This window comes from Hyperolius riggenbachi, chromosome 1 (assembly GCF_040937935.1).
Source record: "Hyperolius riggenbachi isolate aHypRig1 chromosome 1, aHypRig1.pri, whole genome shotgun sequence".
Taxonomy (NCBI): domain Eukaryota; kingdom Metazoa; phylum Chordata; class Amphibia; order Anura; family Hyperoliidae; genus Hyperolius; species Hyperolius riggenbachi.
In genome coordinates, this window is record NC_090646.1 from 650,594,092 (window position 1) to 650,615,322 (window position 21,231).

At 44.2% G+C, this 21,231-nt stretch overlaps 1 protein-coding gene across 2 annotated transcripts in view; it reads left to right on the forward strand.

The window, feature by feature from the left end:
• The first annotated feature begins 2,662 nt into the window (after nt 1-2,662).
• Nucleotides 2,663-21,231, forward strand: part of RUSC2 (RUN and SH3 domain containing 2) — a 97,825-nt gene continuing 79,256 nt past the window's right edge. For both annotated transcript variants that reach the window (XM_068251647.1, XM_068251669.1), the window contains exon 1: nt 2,663-2,918. The gene's annotated coding sequence lies outside the window, so the exon portion shown is untranslated. The remainder of the gene's footprint in view (nt 2,919-21,231) is intronic.

The following is a 21,231-nucleotide window of genomic DNA, read 5'->3' on the forward strand; positions in this document are numbered from 1 at the left end:
GTGGCCGAAACACACACTCAGCTGGACTACATGGAAAGGACATTTCTTCTCCTTGGGGAAATTCAAGTGAGAGGGATATTTGAGGCTGCCATATTTATTTCCTTTTACACCATACCAGTTGCCTGGCTGCCCTGCTGTTCTGTTTCGCTGCAGAAATGTCTGAATAACACCAGAAACAAGCATGCAGCTAATCCAGTCAGATCTGACAATAATGTCAGAAGCACCTGATATGCTGCATGTTTGTTCAGGGTCTACGGCTAAAGGTATAATGCTGGGCATACACGGTCAGATAATTCTTATCAATCAAGCCGCTGATGGCTCGATTGATAAGATCCAACCTGTCCGATACCCTGCCGGATCGATACTGCGCTCGATACCGGCGGGGAGAACGATGGGAAGAAACGAGCGGCTGATTAGCAGCGCCCGCGGTGACTCGGCTCGATACCGGCGCAAAAACTAACCGTGTATGCTCAGAATTAGAGGCAGAGGATCAGCGGGATCTGGGACATACATCAAATGAGAGCGTCAGGAGAAGAGAGCGCGGGGTATAGACAACATTTTAAAATATTGTCTACTAGCTGATGGCCCGGCATTGCCCGGGTATGTATTTGGCTTGTGTTGACTCCACCCATTTTTTCTAACCCGAACACATAATTATTCTATTACTCAATGACCTAGTTTGTGAGCTTTGCGGTCTTTGGCATCAATAATTTGCATTGAAATTAAACAAATCTGATTGGCTGTTTGTGGCTCCACCCCCTTTTCTGAATTTGAACCACAGTCACCCAATGACCAACTGTACCAGGTTTGATGCTTGTGCCATTAACAGTGCAAGAATGGCAGCAATTAAATATTCCCTTTGAAAAGCAATAGGTGAATTTTGATTGGCTTTTGTAGGCTCCACCCACTTTTATAAATATTAATCTCAGTCACTGAGTGATCATCTGTGCAAAGTATGAGAACCCTACCATTACCAGTGTAAGAATGGCTGCCGTTTACATTTTCCCAGTGAAATTTGTATTTGTCTCCACCCACTTTTCGGTTATTGGGATAACAAGTATCTTGAATGTCATTCCAGGTAATGTACTATGTGTGTGCCAAATTTCATTCAAATCCGTTCAGCCATTGTTGCGTAATTGAGTAACAAACATCCAAACATACTTTCGCACTTATAATATTAGTGAGATAACAATTGTTTTTATTGTTTCTTCATCTTTATCTGAGATAGAATAATACATATGTTAAAATAATGGTATTAAAAAGGGCAAAATATTGTCTATATTTAACAATGAAAACGTAAATATATTTACAATTGTTATATGCATAGTAAAATATAGGTAAATGTTACTGATATTTTACTACAACTAAACCTAACCCTACTCATAGGCCTAGTGCACACCAAAAACCGCTAGCAGATTCGCAAAACGCTAACGGTTTTTGAAGCATTTTTTTCTTATTATTATAAAGGGTTTTGCTAGCGTTTTGTGGTTTTGTGTAGCGTTTTTTTGTGTAGCAGATTACAGATATTTTTACAATAAAGCTGTTACTGAACAGCTTCTGTAACAAAAACGCCTGGAAAACCGCTCTGATCTGGCGTTTTATCAAGCGTTTTGCGTTTTTCCTATACTTAACATTGGAGGCAGAAACGCCTCCGAAATAAAAAAAAAAGGTGCAGCCCGGGAGTATGCGTTTCTGCAAAACGCCTCCCGCTCTGGTGTGCACCAGCCCATTGAAATACATTACCCAAGCGTTTCCACATCCGCAAGCGGTTCTAAAAACGCTACCAAAACCGCTCGGTGTGCACTAGGCCTTACACAGAACCCTCCCTCTACCAATGTCAAACCCTAAGACCCCCCTTAGTGGTGCCTAACACTTAAACCCCCGCTTCCCCCAGTGGTGCCTAACCCTAAGACCTCCCCTCCCCGGTGGTGCCTAGCCTAAGAGCCCCCTTGTGGGTGCCAAACCCTAAAAGAATCCCCTGGTGGTGCCTAACCCTAAAACCCCCCTTCCTGACTCCTAACCCTAAAAACCCCATCCTAATGACTAACCCTAAAACCTTCTTTCTCTGCTGCAAATAACGTAAAAACAAAAAGCGATAAACTTCTAAGACAATAAATAAAATACATTTCAAAACGATAATTTACAAAATTATAATTCTCAAAACAAATTTGAAAGTGATTAAAAAAAATATATATACATTTTACAAAATGATAATTTTCAAAATGAATTTTAAAACAATATTTTTCTAAACCCTAATTCTCAAAACAAAAAATGTAACTGGGACAGGCCCAGCCTCCACTATTTATTAGGGGGCCACATCTCGTAATGACAAGTGCGACTGGACTAAAGGGTCCTCTTCCACTATATCAGTTGCTGTCAGTTATAACAGAAAGGATAACTGATTAGCAAGGTAATGCCCATGTGTTCCTATGGCTCAGTTCATATTTTATGCGTTTTAACTGAAAGCATTTTTACAATGGTAGCATTGTTTTTACACAGCATCTTTTTGTTATGCTTCTCAATTCAGGTTTCCTTCAAGCTGAGAGGACAGCTCTGCACTTCAGCGAAAAAGAATATATCTTGGAAGACCTGGCAGCAGCTGAAGTGGGCAGGATGAGGGCTGGGAAGGAGTTAACGCCTCCTCTCCCATCCTCTCCGCCTATCCTGTCTCCTCTGCATCCCTGCTACCTTGCAGCCTCTCCCTCCTCTCCTCTCCCTCCTCTGGTCCCCTATGGAACATCTCCCTGGGCAGAGGCTGTGCTGACGTCACAACAGCTGCACTGGCAGGGACTGTGTGATGGTGGGATGGAAGCTCGCCTTGCCTCTGCTCTACCAGGAATGTCATGATGGATACACACAAGGAGCCATGTTAGGAAGAGAAGAGTGAGCGGCGTATGGGGGACTGTGAGGCCCTGGAGGTAAGGATGGGACAGGCAGGGGGACAGGAGGGCTGTGCTGTGTCCTTGTGCTGTCAGTGGGGAGGTGACGGATGCAGGCATAAAGGGCTCTTTGATGGGGAAGGCATAGCAGCTGTATGGGTGGTGATGCTGCCTTTGCCTTCATTGTGTGCTGTGCACCAGCTGTGTCACCTTGCGCCTCTCCGATAGATGCTTTTGTCAATGGGGCTGTATGCTGCATGCACCATAGCATGCATCCTCTATACGCCTGTGTGTGTGTCGCTGCTGTGTGTGCTTGTCTGTGTCAGCACATTACGTGTGTGCGTCTCTCTGTGTCCTATGCGTGTGCGCTGTCCGTGTGTGTGTGTATGGGTGCAGCGATGACACCCTGCTATGCGGCCCTATCTTCCTATGCTTCTCAGAAAATAAATTTAGATCAGGCTGTAACCTGGCAAGCCTAGAGATGGCCACACACACATACAGATTTTAACAGGATCCTCTTAAGGTGGCTACTAACGATACAATTTGACGAATAATCGTTTACGAACAGTTATTCTTATGAACAATCGGAAATGATTGTTTGGTAGCACTAATGGACAAAAATCTCCTAACCAAACCAATCAGATGAATGAAATCCATCCGATTTTCTGATCGATTCCGTCAATCTGATTGGTTAGGAGATTTTTATCCATAATGGTGGCCACTAATGATCCAATCTTTTTCATTCAATTTTACCAAATCTATGTAGTATAAGTGTAAATTAAATTAAGTGAATATATTGAATAGATAATTTAGGCAGTTCCCTTAAGGTGGCCAACTAACGGTCCAATTTCTAGCAAACAATCGTTCGAGCCATCAGATAATTCTGATCGGATGTGATCAGATTGATTGGAATTAATCTCCGTTGATGACAGAGCAGGATCATCCACCACCAGGCAACCTAGGCAGGTTCTTGGGGCCTAGTGGGTGTTAAGGGGCCCACCTGTCACCTTCTCTGACCTCTCTTCACTTTCAGCTTACCAAAAGGGCCACAAAGGGGGCCCCAAATCTACTACCTTGCCTAGGGCCTCTTTGCATATTAAAGGATACCCGAGGTGACATGTGACATGATGAGATAGACATGTGTATGTACAGTGCCTAGCACACACATAACTATGCTTTGTTCCCTTTTTTTCTTTCTCTGCCTGAAAGAGTTAAATATCAGGTAAGTAAGTGGCTGACTCAGTCCTGACTCAGACAGGAAGTGGCTACAGTGTGACCCTCACTGATAAGAAATTCCAACTATAAAACACTTTCCTAGCAGAAAATGGCTTCTGAGAGCAGGAAAGAGATAAAAAGGGTCAATAGTTGATAGATTTTAGCTCTGGCATATGTCAGTGAATGTGTCATTGAGCAAACACAAACAGTTAAAACTTTAAAAGTAGATATAAACATAAAATAAAACTGTGGAATATCTTAAAAAGTCATTTTTAGGAGAAGGAAGATAGATACAATTGTTTTTATTTCATTAGTTTATTTTCGCTTCGGGTGTCCTTTAATCCATTTCTGTTTGATGGGCACAATCGATTATGAACGATTATAAAAACAGTTGTCTGATTGGATTTTAGTCGTATCAAAATTTGGATTTTCTTGTCGCTTGTGATAGATAGGAAGCAAAGATTGGTGTAGTGATTGATGTATTATAATATTTTACTTCTAATCAGAATTATCTGATTGCTTGAACGATTTTTCGCTGGAAATTGGGTCGTTAGTGGCCACCTTTATATTATTTAAAAATGGTAAGATTGGATGAAAAAGATTGGATCATTAGTGGCCACCGTTGGTGGTCCCAAATGATCATTTCCAATCGTTCGTACAAACAATTGATCGTAAACAAATTGTACCGTTAGTGGCCACCATCAGGGCTGGGTACACACAATGCAATTTTCTCATTACATTGACGAGAACCTCGGAAGCAGATCAGACATGTTAGAAATGATCAAACGACAGGGAAAATGACTATCGATTAAATCTAAAATGACCAAGTGAATGTTGTAAAGTAATCAATTAGATTTTTTCATATTGCATTTAATTGAAATCAAAAGCAATTAATCGTCTGTACGTAACTTATCATTTCAATTTTGTATATATGCAATTGTTTCATAGAAGGCAAGAGGCCATGGAAAGATCGTAGTTGAAACATGTGGGGTTAGCATGGAGCTTTAGGAAACCATCGACCATTCCGGTCGGTCAGATTGGATAGTGTTGATGGTGTCAATCGACAACAAATGAATGATTTATCAATCACTTCATCTATCCATTATATGGAATGATCGTATCTAAAAAATCAGTTTGGACATTTTATATCCCATTTATGGGCCTGACTGATGATTTCCGATCATTTTCTTCTGGTCGCAATTAAGAGATCGGAAGGTCAATCGTCCACTAAAATTGTACTGTGAGGCCCAGTGCACACCAAAAACCGCTAGCAGATCCGCAAAACGCTAGCGGATTTTGAAGCGTTTTTTCTTATTATTATGAAGCGTTTTGCGGTTTTGTGTAGTGTTTTTTACTTAAAGTGAAGCGTTTTTGTGTAGCAGATTACAGATATTGTTACAGTAAAGCTGTTACTGAACAGCTACTGTAACAAAAACGCCTGGAAAACCGCTCTGATCTGGCATTTTATCAATTGTTTTGCGCTTTTTCTATACTTAACATTGGAGGCAGAAACGCCTCCGAAACCAAAAAATGCTACAGCCCGGGAGTTTGCGTTTCAGCTAAAACCGACCCGCTCTGATACATTACCCAAGCGTTTCCTCAGTCGCAAGCGTTCCGAAAAACGCAACCGAACCGCTCTGGTGTGCAGTAGGCCTGAATGGGTACCTTGATGGCTTACACCTGTCCCCTCAGGACACCCAATAGGGCCTTGTTATATTTTGTCATTAGTAGCACCTGCTGTAGACTCAAACATGAGGAATAATCAATAATTGGAAATTGATCTGGCTGTAATGATCGTTCCACCACCTTATGCCGTGTTGGTTGCCGGTATACACATGGGCACACACACCCACGTTACTCCGGCAACCATGTGGGGTGCGTGTGCCTATGTGTATGCCGGCAACCATGTGGGGTGCGTGTGCCCATGTGTATGCCGGCAACCATGTGGGGTGCGTGTGCCCATGTGTATGCCGGTAACCATGTGGGGTGCGTGCAGGGCCGGTTTAAGCAACAATGGGGCCCCAGGGCAAAATAAACCTGGGGGCCCCTCCAACAGATACCCCAGAACAAAAATCGGCATTAAGGGACCTTTTTTGCAGCTGGTATAGTCAGGGTGTGAAGCCCCAATCGATCGGAGCTCCACATTCTGGCTACCCCAGCCTGCATGGGGGACAAGGGGTTAAAAAGTTTCAGGAGGGGGGACCCCACATAATTTTTTTTTTTAAATTCCCACACTCTAAACATAAATTTTTTTGGGGGGGAAATAGGAAAAAATGCCAGGGATCTTCATACAGCCATATTGCGGCTGTATAGCGATCCCTGGCCAAAGCGCTGCGGCTGCGTATGGACCCCCTGGAAACCCCGTCAGGAAATTGATTGCCCTTTTTTTTGATGCATGTAAAATTACACTACTGTTAGGTTTGCTACTAAAAGTGACATTTACCGCATTTAAAAGTATACTTTTTTCCTTCGAAACTTTAAAATCGATTTTCTCAAAAACTATAAAGTCTTTTTGAAAAATAGTTTTTTCCTCTTATTCCCAATGATCTCCTTAACATATCCTGCAAATTTAGGGTTTCTAGCATTTAAGGTGGATTTGCTATTAACCATTAAAGTCGGCAGGTTTTTAAATGTGTATTTTTTTTCCTTTGAAACTTTAAAGAGGAACTGTAACGACAAAACGGCCCCTGGGGGGTACTCACCTCGGGTGGGGGAAGCCTCCGGATCCTAATGAGGCTTCCCACGCCGTCCTCCATCCGTCAGGGGTCTCGCTGCAGCCCTCCGTGCAGCGGTGACGTAATATTTACCTTCCTGGCTCCTGCGCAGGCGCTCTGACGGCTGTCGGCTCCGAAGTAGGCGGAAATACCCGATCGCCGTCGGGTCTGCTCTACTGCGCAGGCGCAAGTTTCCGGCGCCTGCGCAGTAGAGCGGACCCGACGGAGATCGGGTATTTCCGTCTATTTCCGTGCCGAAAGTCGCCACAGCGCCCCCGCTGGAGCCAGCAAAGGTAAATATTGAACTGACAGTCGGCACAGTCGCCGGCTGTTCGGAGGGCTGTGGCGAGACCCCCGTGGGACAGAGGACGGCGTGGGAAGCCTCATTAGGATCCGGAGGCTTCCCCCACCCGAGGTGAGTACCCCCCAGGGGATCTTTTTAATGTTACAGAGTCTCTTTAAAATCGATTTTCTCAAAAACTATAAGGTCGATTTGAAAAAAATGTTTTCCTCTTGTAGCCACTGGGGGCCCCTACAAGCTCTGGGGCCCTGGGCCAATTGCCCCCTTTGCCTCTATGGTAGCGCCGGCCCTGGGTGCGTGTGCCCATGTGTATGCCGGCAACCATGTGTGGACGATGAATGGAGCCTGGAGCCAGCAGCGGACACGGACAGGCTCCATATAGTGCACTGGGCACATGGGGGGCACCTTAAGGGGGGGACAGCGTTGGGGGTTTCGTTATCGCCGCACACCCTATCGAACAAGTCGGCCCTACATCTTGCAGCATGTCCAATCAATACATGCAACCAATTTCGGGCCGGTCGCATCGTCGATTGGGCATGCACTTGGCGGCACCAATTTTCATTCGAATTGGATGGTCGATCGGCCACCAAGTCGCCTGATGTATAACACAACTTATTCTGCTAAGCTCACTTTAGTGGAAGTACCTCCATATTCCTTACGTCTGTGTGTGTCCACATAGTACTACATCATACCTCCCAACTTTTTGAGATGAGTAAGCCATGCCCCTGCCACACCCCTGATCCAGCCCCTGACACACCCCTAGTCACACATACCATAAAGATTTCAAAAGAAAAATAGGTTGTTTTATAATTCAAACCACCCTAGTCCACCTCACTAGTCCTTTCTATCCTGGTTTATTTTCCTTCATAGTAACATTTTACAATTAGTAATATATTAATTTAAAGGGTGAGAATGAAGTTTAAAGTCAATCAAAAACATTTTTTAGTAGAGAAATACATATATTTACATAGAAAGAGGGACAAAGTCCTGAAAAAGGCACACATGAGGAGGAAAGAGGGACAGTTGGGAGCTATGCTACATATCAGTGATCTGTGATCTGTAGCCTGATCCATGCTTTGTGTAATCCATTTCCTTCCTGTCCCTTGGGCCAAGATCAGGCTTAAAGCACACCTGTAGTGAGAGGGTTATGGAGGCTGTCATATTTATTTCTTTAAACAATACCAGTTGCCTGGCAGTGCTGCTGAGCCTCTGCCTCTAATACATTTAGCCATAGTCCCTGAACAAGCATGCAGCAGATCAGATGTTTCTGACATTATTGTGAGATCTGACAAGATTAGCTGCATGCTTGTTTCTGGTGTTATGCTGGATACACACGGTTCATTCCCGCACTCGATTTCCGTCGATGTGCCGCTCGATTCCCGTCGATTCGTTTATTTCTGACATGTCCGATTCGCGTTTCGATGGATCGTTAGGTCGATTTGCCAAACTTTACATGGCAATCGACCTAAAAATCATTGAAATGCGCTCGGAAATGTTCGTGAATAATCGATTCGTCGAGAATCGAGCGGCGCATTCGATGCGGGAACGAACCGTGTGTATTCACCATTATTCAGACACTACTGCAGCCAAATAGATCAGCAGGGCTGCCAGGCAACTGGTATTGTTTAACAGGAAATAAATATGGCAGCCTCCATATACTTGCTTCAGGTTCCCTTTAAAGTGCAGATAACAGATATCACATTTGTGTAATAGTCAGCGATGGTGATGGTGGCCGCGGAAGGCAGAGGAGGAGGAAGGGACTTCTTAGAGGTCAGCAACAGCAACCTTTCCTTATAGTCCCATTGCACTGTCAAGCGATAGATGACATAACCTTGTGATAAATCCATACAGTGATGTGTATACTACCGGCCCTGCACTGTAAATACTGTAGCATTCTGGGACTTGTAGTCTCTTGAGAGGACCTTGGGATATACTCTCCAGCCTTGCTAAGGCTGAATGAGAAGTCTGCACTGTATGTAGTGCTGGGACTTGTAGTTCACCACCAAATGTTGAGTCAGCTTTGTGTGTTGTTTGCCTGAGACTTCTGATTCTTCTTTAGTAATTCAGAACCTAAAGGACGCTGTACACGCGTGACAATTTAATCACTTTGATCATCTGTTGTGCCCAATGAGCCCCAATTAATAAGCCTCTGATCAATTTCAGACAATTTATCAATGGAAAACTGGGTGCGTTGCTAAATTTTGTTGAAGGAGGGGGATGGAGCAGCAGGGGAATAGTGGGGTCATAGGTTTGTATGGCCACCATCAGTGCAGGGATAACAGAAGCCGTTTGATAAACTCTTGGTCAGATTTGGGGCCTGTTTACACTTTGATGAATTTAGTATGGAGCCAGCAGTGTAAATGGAGACATTTAAATAAAGGGGATCTCCGGGTAGCAGGAGAAAAAGTGGTGCAGAGTAGTGTGCACTGCTCTGCGCTGTGACTGCTGGGAATGGGCTACTAATATAAAATCAAGAGATATAAGTGTGACTGATCATTACTGCCAAACAAGGTTAGATTATACTATGTCCACCCTTTCTTCTGGTTCCCCTTCCACATACAGCAGCCCCCACCCATGCCATGTGCAGCCCCCTCTACTATGTGTATCATCTGTACACTGCAGCCCCTCCCATTCCATGTGTAACATCCATGTACAGCAGCCCCTCCCATTCCATGTGCAGCCCCCTCTTCCATGTGTATCATCCATGTACAGCAGCCCCTCCCATTCCATGTGCAGCCCCCTCTTCCATGTTTAACATCCATGTACAGCAGCCCCTCCCATTCCATGTGCAGCCCCCTCTTCCATGTGTAACATCCATGTACAGCAGCCCCTCCCATTCCATGTGCAGGCCCCTCTTCCATGTGCAACATTCATGTACAGCAGCCCCTCCCATTCCATGTGCAGCCCCCTCTTTCATGTGTAACACCCATGTGCAGCAGCAGCCCCTCCCATTCCATGTGCAGCCCCCTCTTCCATGTGTAACATCCATGTACATCAGCCCCTCCCATTCCATGTGCAGCCCCCTCTTTCATGTGTAACATCCATGTGCAGCAGCCCCTCCCATTCCATGTGTAGCATCCAAGTATAGCAGCCCCCTCCCATTCCATGTGCAGCCCCCTCTTCAATGAGTATCATCCATGTACAGCAGCCCTTCCCATTCCATGTGCAGCCCCCTCTTCAATGAGTATCATCCATGTAAAGCAGCCCCTCCCATTCCATGTGCAACTACCTCTTCCATGTTTATCATCCCTGTACTGCAGCCCCCTCTTCCATGTGTGTCATCCATGTACAGCAGCTGCCCTCCCATTCCATGTGCAGCCCCCTCTTATATGTGTATCATCCATGTATAGCTCCCTTAGGCAGCTCCTCTATACCACACGTGGCTCCCTTTTTGCAACCTCCCTTCTTTTCTATGTAGAAACCCCTCTTTCATGTCCAGCCACCACGCTGGGGGGGCATCCGCCCTAGGACTGAGCCCATCTGGCCTTTGCAGAAATCTGGCCCTGCTTCAGTCAATCATTTCTGAATAGGGACTACTTGAATTATTTTTGGGTTCAGCGCTATCAACCTAATGACTAGCTACTGATTGTAGGGTTCTGAAAAATAGCAAAACAAACAAACAAAACAGCTGTTTAATACGCTGGGACTTGTAGTCCACTATCCAGTATTATTGGACTGCCGGCCTTAACAAAAAGTGCAGCTGTTTTTCTCCACCAGGTTTGTGTTTTATATTGAACAACTGTGTTTTTGGATTGCATGTGTTGTCCATTATCACTTACCAGTATTGTTGGAGATAGAGTTCATACGGGGTTAATACACAGGGCCTATCCAGTCTTCAGTCATTGTTACACAGTCAGTTCCGGCCTTGGTACGCCGCATTTGCTCGGTGACGGCCTGTAGCTGATCGGAACTGCTTAGCAACAGTGCAGTCTGACCGCCTGTTTGAATGAGGAACAAATGCCTTGCTACAACCAAAAAAAATAAAATCATCTCAATGTGGCACATAGCATATTATATCCTCAGATTCACAGTCCAATGGCCTTTAGCCTTCTTTTGCAATGAGACTTGAATGTTATACTATCAGGAGCATAAAGAGATGAATTTCATATGCGAGAGTGATGCATCCTGGGAAACCACAGCTGCTCATTTTAAGCTGAATTATTGCAAATACCTTCTGTTTTAAGATGGCAAAATTACATTTAGCGTTGCTTTTGAATCTTTGCTTTTTTTGGTCTCTTTTAGCCCTTTATACCTTCCTAGTGGTTCTGGGTCACCCCGAGCAGCCTGGGTATCCCATAGTAACTCGCATGTCATGTTGTTTATCGTGCGTCTAGCGACCTGTCTTTGCTATGTTTATCTCCTTTGTGTCTCTGTATACGTTCTCTAGCGAGCGTTTGGCCGCGAACGATGGCCTCTTTTCTCACTGTCTCTCTCCCGTCACCCCCTCCCCAATAAAATGTATTTATATCCCCTGTCACAAATTGCCGCTATTGTCTTGTCTGTGTCACACCGACCGCACTGTGCACAGCTGTTACACGATCTGCTCTGCTGTTTCTCTACCCCATGAATAATTTAGCCGTTATCCATAGGATAATTCTCCGCTACCCCACCCTGGCGTAGGAGCTGCGAGATCTGTAAGCCATCCGGGGCTGGATGCCCGCTAACTAATGCAGCCTGTGAAAGCGATACCGTATATGTGATGATCTACGCAATAATGCACCGCTGGCATTGATTAGCGATCAGCGTATTGCAGACTGAGGGTGGATCATGGGAGATATGGGTGGGGGGTGATGGAACCTGGAGCTTCTCTTGTTATGGTTGGGTTGGAATTAGCCTCTGCATGCCTAGACAAACACAGAGCTATATTGTGCTGTTGCCTGCATGGCTGTCCAGTCGCGTTACACAGACGTGCAGCAGCTGAGCTCAGTCAGCATTATACTAGGCATACGGCCTTCCTCAGGGGGTCTGTGCCAACTGCAGCCTGCGTTGGAGGCATCTTATAGGCATAGCAATAGAGAATGATTGCTGATTGACTGTGATGTAGGTCAGCTATTTGTCCTTCATTATTGGAAAATAACTATATTTTCTACCATATTATTAGTATTATGTATAGTGCTGATGTCTTCTGCAGCACATTAGAATACATGGTCATGTCACTGACTGTCCTCAGAGGAGCTCACTATCTAATCCTACCACAGCCATAGTCATAGTCTAATGCCCTACCATATTATTATTATGTATTTATATAGCACTGACATCTGCAGCACTATACAGAGTACATTGTCATGTCACTGACTGCCCTCAGAGGAGCTCACAATCTAATCTCTACTATAGTCATAGTGTACTGTTCAACCATATTATTATTGCGTATTTATATAGCACTGACATCTCCTGCAGCACATTACAGAGTACATAGCCATGTCACTGACTGTCCTCAGAGGAGCTCACAATCTAATCCTACCATAGTCATAGAGTACTGTTCAACCATATTATTATTGTGTATTTATATAGCACTGACATCTCCTGCAGCACATTACAGAGTACATAGTCATGTCACTGGCTGTCCTCAGAGGAGCTCACAATCTAATCTCTACTATAGTCATAGAGTACTGTTCAACCATATTATTATTGTATATTTATATAGCACTGACATCTTCTGCAGCACTTTACAGAGTACATAGTCATGTCACTGACTGCCCTCAGAGGAGCTCACAATCTAATCCCACCATAGTTATAGTCTAATGTCATCATACCATATCATTATTATGTATTTATATAGTGCTGATATCTTCTGCAGCACTTTGCAAGTATATAGTCATGTCACTGACCTCCCTTAGGGGAATTCACAATGTAATCCCTACCATATTCATAGTCTCTGCCATACTAATATCATGTATTTATATAGCACTGGCATTTCCTGCAGCACTTTACAGAGTACAGTCATATCACTGACCATCCTCAGAGGAGCTCACAATCTAAAACCCTATCATAGGCATAGTCTAATGTCTCTGCCATATTATTATTATGTATTTATATAGCATTGACATCTTCTGCAGCACTTTAGAGGATACATAGTCACATCACTAACTGTCCCTCCCAACGCACTTTATAAATAAGGGAATCATTATCTATTACTAATAATTATCAGTAAAAGTAGCAATCAGGGAAGTCAGGGAAAGTGGCAATAAAGGACAAGTGAGAGGTATATGGAGGCTGCCATATTTATTTCCTGTTAAACAATGCATAATACCTGGCTGTCCTGCTGATTCCCAGCCTCTCATACTTTTAGCCACAGTCCCTAAGGCCTTGTTCACATCATAAATCTCAAGTGTGAGCACTTGCATTTTAGTGCAGGATTTTTTTAGCGCCTACCTGCGCATTAGCAATTTTTTGTAAAACACTTTTCTAAGCACTTTAACAGAGCGATTCGTTTTTTCACTTTTTCAATAACGTCAGTCGGTATATGAACTCTTTCACCAGTAAAATGAATAAATACAATATATTTATTAATAAAAAGGGTTGGATAAATCGCTATACAAAGCGCTTTTTCAAGCGATTCGCCCTGGAAATGGTACAGGCAGCGCTTTGGTGAACGGATCGGAATTGAACCACTTATGTGAACTCTCTCATAGGGAATCATTGAACAAGCGCTTTTAGGGCGATTTTGAAAATCGCCAGCGCTTAAAAAAAGCCAAAAGCTCCCTTAGTGTGAATAATCCTTTAGGGCTGGTGCACACCGAGCGGCTTTTTCAGCGTTCCTGCAGCCGCTTGCGGGTGCGGATCCGCTAGGGTAATGTATCTCAATGGGGTGGTTCACACCAGAGCGGGAGGCGTTTTGCAAAAACGCATACTCCCGGGGTGAGGCATTTTTTGGATTGCGGCGGCGTTTCTGCCTCAATGTTAAGTATAGGAAGAACGCAAACCGCTCTGAAAAACGCCTGTTCAGAGCGGTTTGCCAGGCGGTTTTGTTACAGAAGCTGTTCAGTAACAGGTTTACTGTAACAATATATGAAGAAATCCACTATACTGAAATCCGCTTCACAAAACCACAAAACGCTAGCTGAAACGCTACAGAAAAAGAAGAAAAAGCGTTTCAAAATCTGCTAGCATTTTGCGGATCTGCTAGCGGTTTTTGGTGTGCACCAGGCCTTAAAGGGGTTCTTTCGCGAAAAAAGTAGGCAGTTAAATGTGACAGATGACAGGTTTTGGGCCAGTCCATATTTTTAAAAAGAGTCTGAAGCGAGAATAAATCTCGCTTCAGACCTCATAAATAGCAGGGGCATGTGTGCCCCTGCTAAACCGCCACTATCCCGCGGCTTAACGGGGGTCCCTGATCCCCCAAATCCCCTCGGTGCAGAGGGGAAGCGCTTCCTGGTTGGGGCAGGGCTAACCGCCGCAGCCCTGCCCCACGCGCGTCTGTCAGTGCGTATCTCTGCCTCTCCCCCGCCCCTCTCAGTCTTCCTTCACTGAGAGGGGCGGGGGAGAGGTGGCGATGCGCCGCTGATAGACACGACTAGAGGCAGGGCTGCAGCCGTTAGCCCTGCCTCTAGGAGCAGCAAAATCTACGACCAATTTGGTTGTTGATTTTGGGGGGGGGGGGGGGGGTTGGGGGGTGAAGGGACCCCCGTTTAGCCGCGGGATACGTGCCCCTGCTAACTTTGAGCTCTGAAGCGAGATTTATTCTCGCTTCAGAGTCTCTTTAAGGGGGATTCTCAGGGCTTTCTTTGTTTTCAACAGCATTTCCTGAACAGCAGTTTAACTGCCAAATAGCAAGATACCAGCCGGCCTCCCTAATCACTTGCACACTATTATGTCAGTTAGATTTTGCAACTGTTGTTCAGGAAATGCTGTTGAAAACAAAGAAAGCCCTGAGAATCCCCCTTAAAAAGATGGACTGGCCCAAAACCTGTCATCTGTCACATTTTTTAACTGCCTACTTTTTTCGCCAAGGAACCCCTTTAACTAGCATGTAGATCAGATGTTTCTGATTTCTAGCTGGATTAGCCTCATGCTGGTTTTAGGTGGGAAATTCAGACACTACTGATGTGTTGAAAGATCAGCAGGATAGCCAGGCAACTGGTATTGTTTAAAAGGCAGCCTCCACGTTTCTCTCACTTCAGGTGTTGTTTAAAGAGGAACTGTAGTGAAATTAAAATAATGAATAAAATTGCTTATTTTTTTTGCAATATTCATTTATAGATTATTCAGTCAGTGTTTGCTCCTTGTAAAATCTTTCCTCTCCCTGATTTACATTCTGACATTTATCACTGGTGGTGACATCTTTAGTTCTGCCAGGTGATCTGTACGGAATGTTCATTACTGAGAGTTCTATGCACAGAGGGGGATGCTGCTTGATTGGCAGGTGAAAAAAGCCGTTATTTCCTACAATGCAATGAGGCTCAGGGCTGGAACCCACTAGAGCATACAAGTCAAATTCCGGCCAGTGGGCCAAATCTGGCCCTCAGAGCCATTCAATTTGGCCCTCGAGTGGTGTCCCCACTTTGCATTATGTTTGGCCCACTCTAGACCACCAGGGAAGTTACTGGTATATTGGAGGTGAAGCCTGAGAACACCAGGGAAGCCATATGGGGAGGTAGGGGGACAGCCCTAAACACTTCCGAACTGTATAGGGGAGGGAGTAGGACCACTAGACATTGAGAAACTGTATAGGGGAGGGAGGACCACTAGACACCAGGGAACTGTATAGGGAAGGGAGGAGGACCAGTAGACACCAGGGAACTGTATAGGGGAGGGAGGAGGACCACTAGACACCAGGGAACTGTATAGGGAAGGGAGGAGGACCACTAGACACCAGGGAACTGTATAGGGGAGGGAGGAGGACCACTAGACATTGGGAAACTGTATAGGGGAGGGAGGAGGACCACTAGACATTGGGAAACTGTATAGGGGAGGGAGTAGGACCACTAGACACCAGAAAACTGTATAGGGGAGGGAGTAGGACCACTAGACGCCAGAAAACTGTATAGGGGAGGGAGTAGGACCACTAGACAACAGAAAACTGTATAGGGGAGGGAGTAGGACCACTAGACACCAGAAAACTGTATAGGGGAGGGTGGAGGACCACTAGACGTTGGGAAACTGTATAGGGGAGGGAGGACCACTAGATACCAGGGAACTGTAGTGGGGGGGGAGGACCACTAGACACCAGGGAACTGTATAGGGGTTGGAGGGAGGCCATTAGATACCAGGGAACTTTATAAGGGAGGAAGGTGGCCAGTAGACATTGAGGTTGGCCTGTTATTGGTCCCAGTGTACAATTTCGGCCCACTTTGTATTTGAGTTTGACACCCCTGCACTAGATCGCTTTTTTGAGCGGTTAGGGAGCACTTCAAATTTCTAGCAATTTCCCTTAACGCTCTGCCAATGTAAATAAATGTAACAAATTCCACAGTAGCAACTGCGATTAGAATAATCGCAATCCCAGGACATGCAATGTAAAGTATTGACGCACTGGCAAATCGCTCATGAATCTCTACACATAGCTATTTGTGTGCGATTTTAAATTACTGCAAACTGTAACAAAAATTAAGAAAATTAGAAAGGACCAATCAGAATTAAAAAAGCTAATTGCAAAACGCGATCACAATTGCTGGCAAAAACCTTAAAATCGCTACCAAAGTTGCCAGGAAACGCCCGTGAAATTGCTTACAAAACCCTCATTTAAAACGCTAGCGATTGCACTAGCGATTTGCAATGGGTTCCAGGCCTTACAGACAGCAAACTGTCAGGACCATGGTCCGGACATCACACTGTGGGAGGGGTTTCACTACAATATCAGCCTATAGAGAGCACCCTAGTAGTAGCTGCAGCTCTGGTGCTTTTAGTCCGCCAGAATAAATGAGGAATATAAATGTTCTGTGTCTTGTCTACTGATTGGGATGAAGTTCCTCTTTAAAGGGCCACTATCGCGAAAAAAGTAGGCAGTTAATAAATGTGACAGATGACAGGTTTTGGGCCAGTCCATCTTTTTAAGGGGGATTCTCAGGGCTTTCTTTGTTTTCAACAGCATATCCTGAATAACAGTTGCAAAATCTAACTGACATAATAGTGTGCAAGTGATTAGGGAGGCCGGCTGGTATCTTGCTATTTTGGCAGTTAAACTGCTGTTCAGGAAATGCTGTTGAAAACAAAGAAAGCCCTGAGAATCCCCCTTAAAAATATGGACTGGCCCAAAACCTGTCATCTGTCACATTTTTTAACTGCCTACTTTTTTCGCGATAGTGGTCCTTTAAGGCCTTGTTCACATTGCGTTACGTTCGAGTGGCCGTTAGCGTTTGGTGGCTTTTTACGTGTATTTTGTTTTTCCGATTCCCGCTTGGTTGGGCGATTCGTTTTTTTGTGCTAAGCGGTTTTTTTGTGCTAAGTGTTTTTCCCGAGCCGTTATCTAAAGGGGCACTACAGTGAAAAACTATAAAATTTAAAATATGTGCAAACATATACAAATAAGAAGTTTTGAATCAGGATGATACCATTTATTGGCTAACTTAGAGATGGATAAACAGTGAGCTTTCGACTTATAAAAAGCCTTCGTCGGACTGGTTCCTGACCAGAACTGAAAAACACAGCTTATATACACTGACATAGGCCTGGTGCACACCAAAAACCGCTAGCAGATCCGCAAAATGCTAGCAGATTTTAAAACGCTTTTTCTTATTTTTCTGCAGCATTTCAGCTAGCGTTTTGCGGTTTTGTGAAGCGTTTTTGGTGTAGTAGATTTCATGTATTGTTACAGTAAAGCTGTTACTGAACAGCTACTGTAACAAAAAACGCCAGCAAAATCGCTCTGAAGTGCCGTTTTTCGGAGCGGTTTGCGGTTTTCCTATACTTAACATTGAGGCAGAAACGCCTCCGCAATCCAAAATCTGCAGCAGCCCGGGAGTATGCGTTTCTGCAAAACGCCTCCTGCTCTGGTGTGCACCAGCCCATTGAAATACATTACCCTAGCGGATCCGCACCCGCAAGCAGATCGCAAACCGCAGCGGAAACGCTCCGGTGTGCACTAGGCCATACAGAGGAGAAACATTCTTTAGCAAACATATACAAATAAGAAGTACATTTTTTCCAGAGTAAAATGAGCCATAAATTACTTTTCTCCTATGTCGCTGTCACTTACAGTAGGTAGTAGAAATCTGACAGAAGTGACAGGTTTTGGACTAGTCCATCTCTTTATAGGGGATTCTCAGGGATAAATTTATTTTCAAAAGCACTTAGTGGATGGCAGTTGCTCTGTCCAACTGCCAAAAACTGTGTAGGGATCGGGGAAGCTGGCCAGCATCATTGTTTAAATCCTTTTAAGAGAATATCTTTATAAAGAATAAAAGCCTTGCTGAGAATCCCCTATGAAGAGATGGACTAGTCCAAAACCTGTGACTTCTGTCAGATTTCTACTGCCTACTGTAAGTGACAGCAAAAAAAACGTACTTCTTATTTGTTTATGTTTGCACATATTTTAAATTGTAAACATTTTCGCCATCGTGCCCCTTTAATTCACTCCCTGAGGCAAGTCAGCAAGTGAACTCTTTGACCCGGAAAATAATAAATACAATGTATTTATTCTTAAAAACGCGAACGCAATCGCTGCACAAATCGATTTTGTGAGTGTTTTGCGTTTCTCCTATACCTTCCATACCGGAATCGCCTCAAAAATGGTCCACGCACTGCTTTGCTGCCCGTTCAGCGCACGCCGCGCGCTGATATGAACCTTCTCATAGACATTCATTGCACAAGTGTTCGGGGGAGCGTGTTTAAAAAGCGCACGTGGCAGAAAAAATTGACAAAACGCCTGCAGGGTGAACGAGCCCTAAATGTAATATGCCCAAACCTCCCCAAAAAAATATTCAGGTTGCCATCTTAGGTTTTCCTCCATTTGTCATTGCTCTGACATAGATTGTCAGGTTGGCTGGAATGTCTGTCGTAGGCTGGAACGACTACGTAGGGAAATCTCCTTCACACGTTACCAGACAGTGATTCTCCAGCACAGTGTCAGTTCCATTGGAAAACTCAGTTAAAGACAACTCAATACAGATCCTCCCAAATGTCCAGTCACTTATTGAATTCCTATACAGCTAATAAAGCTAGCAGCCTTATAGTATCAAAGCCAAGCTGTCACAGGTGTAAGAGGGACTCCATTAAGTGACAGGTTGGGTCAATTCTTTGAATGCCGCAAGGAAAGGATGTAGTGCTGTCTTATGGGCTCTCTCATTTGTGCCTGTAAAGCAAACCTGAAGTGGCAATACACCAATGAGATAAACATTTGGATCTATAGTCCTAATCTTACTAATATAATAAATGGGACAGTTCGGATGTTTGGATGTTTGGATGTTTGTTACTCGATCACGCAAAAACGGCTGAACGGATTTGAATGAAATTTGGCACACACATAGTACATTACCTGGAATAACATATAGGATACTTTTTATTCCCATAACCAAAAAGAGACAAATACAAATTTCACTGGAAAATGTAAACTGCAGCCATTCTTACACTGTTTCATTGGAGGTGTGTTAATAATAATAATCCAAACATTTGTATAGCGCTTTTCTCCTGTCGGACTCAAAGCGCTCAAGAGCTGCAGCCACAGGGACGCGCTCAAGAGGCCACCCTGCAGTGTTAGGGAGTGTTGCCTTGAACTCCTTACTGAATAGGTACTTGACCGAGCCAGGATTCAAACCCTGGTCTCCCATGTCAAAGGCAGAGCCCTTAACCAGTACACTATCCAGCCACTGTGTGTTTAGCTTCTAAGGGTAGAATGGTTAAGTTGCATATATTCAGCAGTGATGCTCTGGAAGACATCTCAAGCTCACTCCAACCTGAATTATCGCAAATTCTTTCTGTTTTAAGAAAGCAAACTTTTGTTTCTTTTACACTGTTAATGGTAGGGTTCTCAAACTTTGCACAGTTGGTCGTTGGGTGACTAGGATTATTATTCAGAAAAGTGGTTGGAGCCTATAAAAGCCAATCAAAATTCACCTATTGATTTTCAAGGGGAATATTTACATTTCTGCCATTCTTGCACTGTTAATGGCCCAAGCCTCAAACCTGGTATAGTTGATCATTGGGTGACTGGGGTTCAATTTCAGAAAGGGAGTGGAGCCACAAATAGCCAATCAGATTTGTTTCATTCCAATGCAAATTATTGTTGCCAAACACCGCAAAGCTCACAAACTTGGTAATTGAGTAATTGATGAATTGTGTGTTAGGGTTAGGAAAGTGGGCACAGCCAACACCAGCCAAATATATAAGCGGGCAACGCAGGGTCATAAGTGGGCGGAGACAAATACAAATTTTACTGGGAAAATGTAAACAGCAGCAATTCTTACACTGTTAATGGTAGGGTTCTCAAACTTTGCACAATTGGTTACTGGGTGACTGGGGTTAATATTTAGAAAAGTGGGTGGAGCCTACAATAAACAATCAAAAATTACCTATTGATTTTTTAGGGGAATATTTCATTGCTGCCATTCTTGCACTGTTAATGGCACAAGCCTCAAACCTGGTACAGTTAATCATTGGGGGACTGGGGTTAAATATTTAGAAAAGGGGTGGGGCCACAAACAGCGAATCAGATGTGTTTCATTTCAATGAAAATTATTCATGCCAAAGACCACAAATCTCACAAACTTGGTCATTGACTATTGGCAATTGTGTGTTAGGGTTAGAAAAAGTGGCCACAGCCAACAGCAGCCAAATACATACCCGGGAAACATTAGGACATCAGTGGGTGGAGAAAAATACAAATTTCACTTCCAGAATGTAAACTGCAGCCATTCTTCCACAGTCTGTCAATGGCAGGGTTCTTAAACTTTGCACAGCTGGTCACTGGGTGACTGGGATTAATATTCAGAAAAGTGGGTGGAGCCTACAAAAGCTAATCAAAATTCACCTATTGATTTTCAAAGGAGTGGAGCCACAGCCAATTATTGATGCCAAAGACCGCAAAGCTCACAAACTAGGTCATCATTGAGTAATTGTGTGTTAGGATTAGAAAAAGTGGACAGAGCTAACACTGGCCAATTACATACCCGGGCAACGCCGGGCGACCAGCTAGTCTTAAATAAGACATTGCGGAATCCCATGGTCTTATTTTGTGCTTAAAGGACAC